This window comes from Anthonomus grandis, chromosome 13 (genome assembly GCF_022605725.1).
Source record: "Anthonomus grandis grandis chromosome 13, icAntGran1.3, whole genome shotgun sequence".
Taxonomy (NCBI): Eukaryota; Metazoa; Arthropoda; class Insecta; order Coleoptera; family Curculionidae; genus Anthonomus; species Anthonomus grandis.
Window position 1 is genome coordinate 24,380,118 of NC_065558.1, and position 9,649 is coordinate 24,389,766.

At 31.8% G+C, this 9,649-nt stretch overlaps 1 long non-coding RNA gene across 3 annotated transcripts; it reads left to right on the forward strand.

Moving 5' to 3' along the window:
- The first annotated feature begins 307 nt into the window (after nucleotides 1-307).
- On the forward strand, nucleotides 308-8,876 carry LOC126743521 (uncharacterized). Of its 3 annotated transcripts, XR_007662907.1 has the most exons (4): nucleotides 308-531; nucleotides 7,934-8,275; nucleotides 8,335-8,645; nucleotides 8,779-8,876. It is a non-coding gene; the product is annotated as an uncharacterized LOC126743521 (long non-coding RNA). The 3 variants fall into 3 exon arrangements; XR_007662906.1 differs by lacking the exons at nucleotides 308-531; nucleotides 7,934-8,275 and adding an exon at nucleotides 710-873; XR_007662905.1 differs by lacking the exon at nucleotides 308-531 and having other exon boundaries at nucleotides 7,743-8,275.
- The last annotated feature ends 773 nt before the right edge of the window (nucleotides 8,877-9,649 follow it).

The following is a 9,649-nucleotide window of genomic DNA, read 5'->3' on the forward strand; positions in this document are numbered from 1 at the left end:
TTTCTAGTAAAAAAAACCAAAGAAACACATTTTGTTCGAAAATCGACAGGGAAGGATTAAAAAAGGTTATAACCGATTTGACTCTAAAATGAACAGAAAACCTATTTATTTGCATTTTTCAATTCTCGAAGAAATCCGTGTTCAAGATGAACATTTTTTCAAAATATGCTCCCAATTCAATTTTTTTATTAGTTCAAGATCATTCAAAAAATAGTAAAAAAGCTTATTGACAAATTTTTTTACAATTTATGGGAGTGCCACAATAGAAAAGGAAAAGATTAGACCGTATAATAATCTGTGTATTAGGATTGGATAAAAGAATTCTTACGTCGACTGTTCTATTTTCCATTTTCATTTTGAAAGTCAATTAGGTAAATGGAAAGATCAATAGAAGCTAAAATTAAGCTAGTAAAATAAACCATTGAAATAAAATAACCGTCACTTGCTTTAACAACCCCTGCAATGAAATTTATCTACTAAACTTACCCTATGTCGCCCAAACCCTAAATTGAAAAAAACAATTAGAACTAGGTATATGAATTTTGCTGCCAAAATATTAAATTATATAATTTATCAAACCGACCGTGAAAAAATAAATTTTAGTGCGCCCATGACATGCCAAGCTCAAACAGCAATGCTCAATGACATCTGAATTTGACAAGTCAGTTAAATTCAGATGTCAATGTCAACCCAACAAAACAATAACATAATTCACCTTGAGAAATTATTATTATTTTTTAACTAATATTTATTGGAAAACTTCAACACAAATTATTTGCTAAATAAAACTGATGAAAATCTCATAACTTCATTCAAGTTCGCATATATTTTGCCTGTGTGGCCTTTGTTTTGTGTACCTAGAATTATTACAAGGTATGATTTGTTTTCATCCTGGTCAACAATTTAACAGCTGTGGGATCCATTTGTTGTAGGAGAAGAATTGCATGTTTTAACTGCTGATTAGACTACACAACCAGAAATAAATAAGCTAAATGAAGTATGTTAGGATTCCCCAGAGATCATGAAATGTGTTTGATAGGGCTCAGACCATGCACTTAAGGACATCCGTCAAGAAATCATTGAGATTCTACCATATTGATGAAATTGGGAAACCAGGAAGAACTGCCTGTCTTTACTGTTGGTTAGAGTACACAACCAGAAATAAATAAGCTACAGGAAGTATGTTAGGATTCCCCAGAGATCATGAAATGTGTTTGAAGGGATATGAATCAGCTTTTTTGTTGTCAGTAAAACGGAGCAATATTTTAATAAAGTTTTACTTATTACTGGATTGTTTCACCAGAAGATAATTTATATACTTTGTGTTGTCTCAATGAAATATGCATATCTAATTATATATACTTTATTTGTTTCAGATCTTGAATAGGCAAAATGGCACGAGAATCTTCCAACTGGACCCAAAGTCTCTATTTTTGGTTAGAAAATAAAACTTATTTAATGTTTATGTTCCATGACCTGTTTATTGTTTTATTAAATTTTGTCATACAGTTATTTAGTTTTAATAATTAAAGAGAAAGTTGTTGTTGTTTTTTTTTTGAAGATTCCATTCCTTAAGGCATAAACCACATTATGCTCTTCTCTGCAGTTATTACCATATGATTGTTATCCATTTCATACACATGTTTAATTTTAAAATTTCATATAATAAATAGTTTTGACAATCTACCATCATATAAAGCAGATATTATTGGAACAGTTTTCTATGAGCTACTGTTTATATGTGGCGATCAGTTTAAATTTGTACATACACTTATTCAGAAATATTTCATAGACAGTATTTATACCTGAATGTTCTTACATACTTAACTAAAGGAGTGCTTTATTCTTTTGCTTAATCATAATATATCTTGCTTAATCAATGTCTTTAATTTATTTAGAAAGTCATTTCAGATATGTACTTAGGTCATTCATAAGTTACAATGCCTTGCAGAAAAGCAAACATATCTGGTTTCTAAATTGGTACACTGGCTGAAAGGGAGGACAAGAGAACTCCAAAGACTAACCCTTTCAGCACACTTACAAGTATCTTTTAGTTTCTCATAATGCTCTCGGTCAATTAAATATTTATTTATTCAATCAATATATGGGAAACCCCATTTTACAAAAGATTTGGTTACAATATTAAATAAAGTAAAAGATGTATAATTAACATAATAAAATTACTTTCACGAACATAATTAGACAGTCTTCAAAACATATACACAAGAAATAAACACAATAAGAAAACAATAAATTAAAATATTTGACCCAGTTGACCAATAAATCCAGAGAGTGAGCTTGCAAATGGATCAAGTTCAGGGTGAGAGTTGAAATAGGCAAGACTAGGACAGATTGAAGAATGTAAAGAATAGTTGAAGTGACAGATTGGTAAAGCAAACAGTTCATGTCTCCTTAGGGTGCATGCAGGGACCTTTAAATTAAAGCTGTTGATGAGAGCAGGGCAATCAATAAGCCCATGAATAACCTTATACATAAAGCTGAGGTCACTTTGAATGCTTCTAGATTCCAACGATTGAAGTCCCAATATTGCCTCCATGTCAAGTAGGTTCTCCTGCATATTCAACTCGTAGGAACAGTACTGGGTAAACCTCTTTTGGACTCTTTCAAGTTGCATTTTGTGACAATTATAAAAAGGAGACCAAATGATCGAGGCATACTCTAAATGACTTCTAACCAATGAACAATAAAGTATCTTCAAAGTAGATATAGACATGTCACGACAAGTTTGTAAAACAAAACCTAACATCTGAGAGGCCTTCCCCTCCACAAGATCACAGTGTTCCCCAAATTTGAGCTGAGTATCAAAGACTACTCCTAAATCCTTTATTGAGTCAACAGAACTAAGTACTATGTCATCAATAGTGTATATATTATTCATTTTATTTTTAAGTCTAGAGAATCCAATTGAGTAGCACTTATTTACATTTAAAGAGAGATCATTCATATTAGCCCACTTTACAAAAAAATATGTTAAATCATTTATAATATTTTCACTAGATTAGCTATTTTACAGTTTTATTTTCCAGTAGAAGAAGAACATGAATACTCACACAATTCTCTTAAATATTCCAAGTTAAAGGAAAAAACATTCAATATTATTTAAATCTTTTTTTTTTGTAAGTAGAAGTCCATTGTTGAAGTGGAGTGGCTATAATATAGTGGGTTGGGAAGACTTTTCTCGACAAATGAAAATGCCAATCTTTTGTCAAGAGGTATGCATTTTGATGAGTTGATTTTTTTTGCATCATCATCAGACTCTAACACTACATAGCTGTAATATTTCCATGAAAAACCAGTTTTTCTGCCCTTCCCAACCCGCTATATTTTAAGTAGGTAAAATAAATGGTGGCCACAGTTAAATAATTAAGTAAAATCATCTTTATTTCAGAAACACTTATGTTACACTTACACATCACTTTATCTGATAGAAAAGAGATATTTAACAAAAATAGCTGTTCTTTCACCTAATTTAAACATAAACATAATTTATTCATGCCATATACACAAAGGTGCTCACATATGTCACAGAGAAAATCTTTACACTTCTTAATATTATTAATAATCAAAGGATTTAAAGCCTAAAAGTTTTATATTATAATTACATATATGAGAAATCATCATTTAGAAATTCTTGTATTGAGAAAAAACATTTTTTCAATAGATATTGTTTTATAGTAAATTTATATTGCAGTAAAAAACTTGGTAGGTAACAGTTTAATGGTAGCAGGGAGAGCATTATAGAGTTTGGGACCATAGAAAGAGACCCCACACATACCCTTGTGTATCCTATAAAAATCTGTATATATATGTTCTCTATTTCTCGTAAAATGATCATGTACATTTTTGTTAGTGGAGTAATCGCTAATATGTTGTTAATTATGTATCAAACTGTGTAATATATAAATAATTCTCTGTAAGGAAACTATCTTTGATACCTAAGTAATAAAGAATATTAAACCACAACAATAAGATAAAAAAAAAGTCTCTCCAGTTTTAGATTGGTTTTTTCTGCTTCTTTTCACCACCATCTTCCACCTTATCATGAATTCAATACTTGAAACATCTTGCTGCTAGAATCTGCATTCCTCCCATTGGATAGTGCCACAACTGGATGCTATCAACTGCTTCGGTTATCCTCTTAGATTTTTAAAGCCTGCCATCTCGCTGACCTGAGCAGTCAGACTAAGTGGCCTGCTACCAGTCAGAAACAAAAACATTAAGATACCCTTGTATGGACGCTCATTGTTAGATCATACAGATATCTATTTGTTATTCATATTTTACTAGGGACACATAAATGTAGTTGAATTTTCTTTCTTTTAAGGTTACACACACCTCTTGCTTGAAACGCTGACAACTTATAATATATGCAAGGTGTAATATAACATTTACAGCGTCTAGTTAAGCGGAAATTTGCCAATCTTCAACATTTTGGACCTTATTCCAACTTATAAGTGCAATATTTTTTCCTTTTTGGTATTATTATTTATTTACATAGTACATGACACTCGTGACAGAGGTTAGGTTGTCATTGAATTAAAGCTCACATTACATTAAGGCTTACCTTTAACGCTTGCGTTTTCTTTACAACTTATTCAAATAATAACAATGATCCACAGTTAGATTTTGTGGTAAAATAAATAAATAGTCCACATTAAACCTCCACTCCCGCACCCAAAATGCCATGTATGAGTCCTTTTGTCACATGAAAACACTGTCACAAGAATTATCACGGCTAAAAAAACTTGATTTGATAGAAGATATGCACATAATCGGATTCTACAGAGTCTCTTGAATAATTTCACACCAATTTCAGGAAATTCTGAGCTAATTTAAGCATTTTATCAATAAAAATAAGAAGCAAGTCCGAGCCGATACACCCACGTTGACGTTGACTGCTCACGTTGACGTCATGTCATGTTGTCAAAACCGCCGTAAAACTCGGCATAAAAATCGCGGGTAGACGTCAAAATCGACCATTTTCAGACGATGATTTCGGGTATAAAAAAAGGTTTTTACCTTATGATTTGTACATGGAAAAATAGTATAAAGCCTTAGGAACAGTTTAACATCAATTCTGGACTGATTCCAATCGGTTTTAGTAGTTAAATTTCGATTATAAAAAGGGTCTTATTTTAAGTGCAAACGGGCGAAAATCGCCGGTTTCGCTGCCATGGAGACGCGCACTTGTTGGGTGCTAGACCATATTAGTTATTATACCCTGTGAGCTCCGCCCGGGGGGGTACCAATATTCAGCTGACCGATTTTTTGGGACCTTTCATGGAAAATTCCATTTTCTTGGAAAATGGTGATATTTGAAACAAAATGGTATTTAGTGGATTATAACCAGATAAATTCCGCGTGTCTGAGGACAAAAATGGTCTTCGTAGGTAGCATAGCCATTGCGGTATAAGCCGTCAAAGTCAAAAAATAGTGTAGAGCAAAAACTACTCTACGTAGATGATTGTAGAGTGTGTCAAAAAATTGCTTTTAAAAGGTTCTTTAAATGCTCCAATTGAATGAAACCTCTAAGTGCCTCCACTAAAAAGTTATTAATATTTGAAAAAAAAAAGTGTGAAAAAGGGTATTTTCAACTGAGGGCTTCTCACCCTGTATAAACGATAGCCTTAAACTTAATACACCGTTTTATTCGGAAAGAACGCAGGTTCAATTAATCCAAATAAATTTTTTTAAAATTTTGCACCATAAAAATTTCACAGAGAAAAAACTAAAAAAAGTCAATTTTTTAAGGTTTTTTTGGTTTTTCTCCTAAACGAAAAATTTTTTTAAAAAAAGTCCTAAATAAAAATTGTAGCTCTCGATAAGGCGCACACATCTTCTGTGAGTCACTGTTTCCGGAAAGATACCGTTAAACCGTCAGAGGGGCTAGAATATCACAAATGTTTGAAACTTTGAGCGTTAAAAAAAAATACTTCCCGTGTGCTGAGAATTACCAAAAAGTATACAGTCCATCTAGAGATGAGGTCTAATCGACCCGTTAAATTTCATAAAATTCAAACAACCGTTGCGACCTGTATCGAAGCACGCGGAAAAAATCGAACAAAAAAAATTTTTTGAGTTCTAAAGCTTCCCCCTCCTAACTAAATAAACAAATGAAAAATTGTAGTTGATAGAGTTGTAGCCTCATATATCTAGATTACGAAAAGGTAAAAATCACTTCTCTATCCTAATTAGAAAAAAAGTTATAGGCACTTTTGTCCGCCGAGTCCCGAGGTTGTGCGAAAACTCCAAAAAAAAAGCGTCCCACCATAAGAGCTACGCTCTTATAACAAGTACGAGCTTCGCTCGTACTTTGATCAGTTGGGACCAGTAGAAAAGCTTTTGTTCAGAGGAAACTAATTCAAAAAAGAATTAAATTTATTAGAGATTGTTTAACAGGTGCTGCCCCGGCAACGCTGTGAGCTTAACGACCATTTGTTTTTACGGTTTTTGGGGTATCATGCTTCTAAGAATCATGATGTGATAAGAGCTCCGCGCTACTCCTTCCATTCGGCCCTATTCCTTTAAAGGTTGGCAATCCAAGTGGCAAGCAACTCGTTAAACAGCTGCTCTGAAGATTTTGAATGAGCCATCTGTGTAGATCCTCGAGCAATGAGTTGTGTATTCTCACTATTCACCTTTTCTCTAAATTCTTCCCTTGAAAACCAACCGATGTATTTCATTATAATCTCCTCTTATTCTAGGTCCAATACACCATAATTTGCACTATTTTATTGTTATCATTAGCTTTATCATTAGTTTTCCTGCATTCTATTGAGAGCTTTGGTGTTTCTTATTTTTTCGATTCAGGATATGTGTAGTGTTCTCTTATACATTTCGAAAGCTTTAATGCATTTTTCAAGCAATAAATTGACAGTCAAATGCAGTCATACAGGAGGATGAAGGTTGGTGAAAACTTCTAGGTCTAGGCCACACCTGATAAAGATGTTTTTTATGGCGATGAGAGTAAGTACGCTGAAATAAATAATAAGACTCTAGCACACACTTTTGCATAATATATCAACCCTTTGTAAAAATTCAATAATTTTACCTAAATAAAACATAAATTTTTGGCAAATCATGTTTCATAAAATCCTGCATTGAAATATTTCAAATTGGTTTTGCCATATATCTTTTCTAATATCCTTTATTTTATTTTGGCCTTTATATTAAGGTTAATACAATGAAATATGCAAATGATAATCAGAAACGGAATAAGGAATACAATAAACCATTAACGGATTGAATCGGAACTACAGAAGCCGAGATATTAATGAAACATTGGAAAAAACAAAAGAAAACTTGTTTTTTCCCACTATATCACTTTCTTTTTCTTAAAATGGCTATTGACTAATTTTAATGTAAGCCCTAAACAGATAATTTCTAGTAAAAAAAACCAAAGAAACACATTTTGTTCGAAAATCGACAGGGAAGGATTAAAAAAGGTTATAACCGATTTGACTCTAAAATGAACAGAAAACCTATTTATTTGCATTTTTCAATTCTCGAAGAAATCCGTGTTCAAGATGAACATTTTTTCAAAATATGCTCCCAATTCAATTTTTTTATTGGTTCAAGATCATTCAAAAAATAGTAAAAAAGCTTATTGACAATTTTTTTTACAATTTATGGGAGTGCCACAATAGAAAAGGAAAAGATTAGACCGTATAATAATCTGTGTATTGGGATTGGATAAAAGAATTTTCACGTCGACTGTTCTATTTTCCATTTTCATTTTGAAAGTCAATTAGGTAAATGGAAAGATCAATAGAAGCTAAAATTAAGCTAGTAAAATAAACCATTGAAATAAAATAACCGTCACTTGCTTTAACAACCCCTGCAATGAAATTTATCTACTAAACGTACCCTATGTCGCCCAAACCCTAAATTCAAAAAAAACAATTAGAACTAGGTATATGAATTTTGCTGCCAAAATATTAAATTATATAATTTATCAAACCGACCGTGAAAAAATAAATTTTAGTGCGCCCATGACATGCCAAGCTCAAACAGCAATGCTCAATGACATCTGAATTTGACAAGTCAGTTAAATTCAGATGTCAATGTCAACCCAATAAAACAATAATATAATTCACCTTGAGAAATTATTATTATTTTTTAACTAATATTTATTGGAAAACTTCAACACAAATTATTTGCTAAATAAAACTGATGAAAATCTCATAACTTCATTCAAGTTCGCATATATTTTGCCTGTGTGGCCTTTGTTTTGTGTACCTAGAATTATTACAAGGTATGATTTGTTTTCATCCTGGTCAACAATTTAACAGCTGTGGGACCCATTTGTTGTAGGAGAAGAATTGCATGTTTTAACTGCTGATTAGACTACACAACCAGAAATAAATAAGCTAAATGAAGTATGTTAGGATACCCCAGAGATCATGAAATGTGTTTGATAGGGCTCAGACCATGCACTTAAGGACATCCGTCAAGAAATCATTGAGATTCTACCATATTGATGAAATTGGGAAACCAGGAAGAACTGCCTGTCTTTACTGTTGGTTAGAGTACACAGCCAGAAATAAATAAGCTACAGGAAGTATGTTAGGATTCCCCAGAGATCATGGAACGTGTTTGAAGGGATATGAATCAGCTTTTTTGTTGTGAGTAAAACAGAGCAATATTTTAATAAAGTTTTACTTATTACTGGATTGTTTCACTAGAAGATAATTTATATACTTTGTGTTGTCTCAATGAAATATGCATATCTAATTATATATACTTTATTTGTTTCAGATCTTGAATAGGCAAAATGGCACGAGAATCTTCCAACTGGACCCAAAGTCTCTATTTTTGGTTAGAAAATAAAACTTATTTAATGTTTATGTTCCATGACCTGTTTATTATTTTATTAAATTTTGTCATACAGTTATTTAGTTTTAATAATTAAAGAGAAAGTTGTTGTTGTTTTTTTTTTGAAGATTCCATTCCTTAAGGCATAAACCACATTATGCTCTTCTCTGCAGTTATTACCATATGATTGTTATCCATTTCATACACATGTTTAATTTTAAAATTTCATATAATAAATAGTTTTGACAATCTACCCTCATATAAAGCAGATATTATTGGAACAGTTTTCTATGAGCTACCGTTTATATGTGGCGATCAGTTTAAATTTGTACATACACTTAATCAGAAATATTTCATAGACAGTATTTATACCTGAATGTTCTTACATACTTAACTAAAGGAACTTTATTCTTTTGCTTAATCATAATATATCTTGTTTAATCAATGTCTTTAATTTATTTAGAAAGTCATTTCAGATATGTACTTAGGTCATTCATAAGTTACAATGCCTTGCAGAAAAGCAAACATATCTGGTTTCTAAATTGGTACACTGGCTGAAAGGGAGGACAAGAGAACTCCAAAGACTAACCCTTTCAGCACACTTACAAGTATCTTTTAGTTTCTCGTAATGCTCTCGGTCAATTAAATATTTATTCAATCAATATATGGGAAACCCCATTTTACAAAAGATTTGGTTACAATATTAAATAAAGTAAAAGATGTATAATTAACATAATAAAAGTACTTTCACTAACATAATAAGACAGTATTCAAAACATATACACAAGAAATAAACACAATAAGAAAACAATAA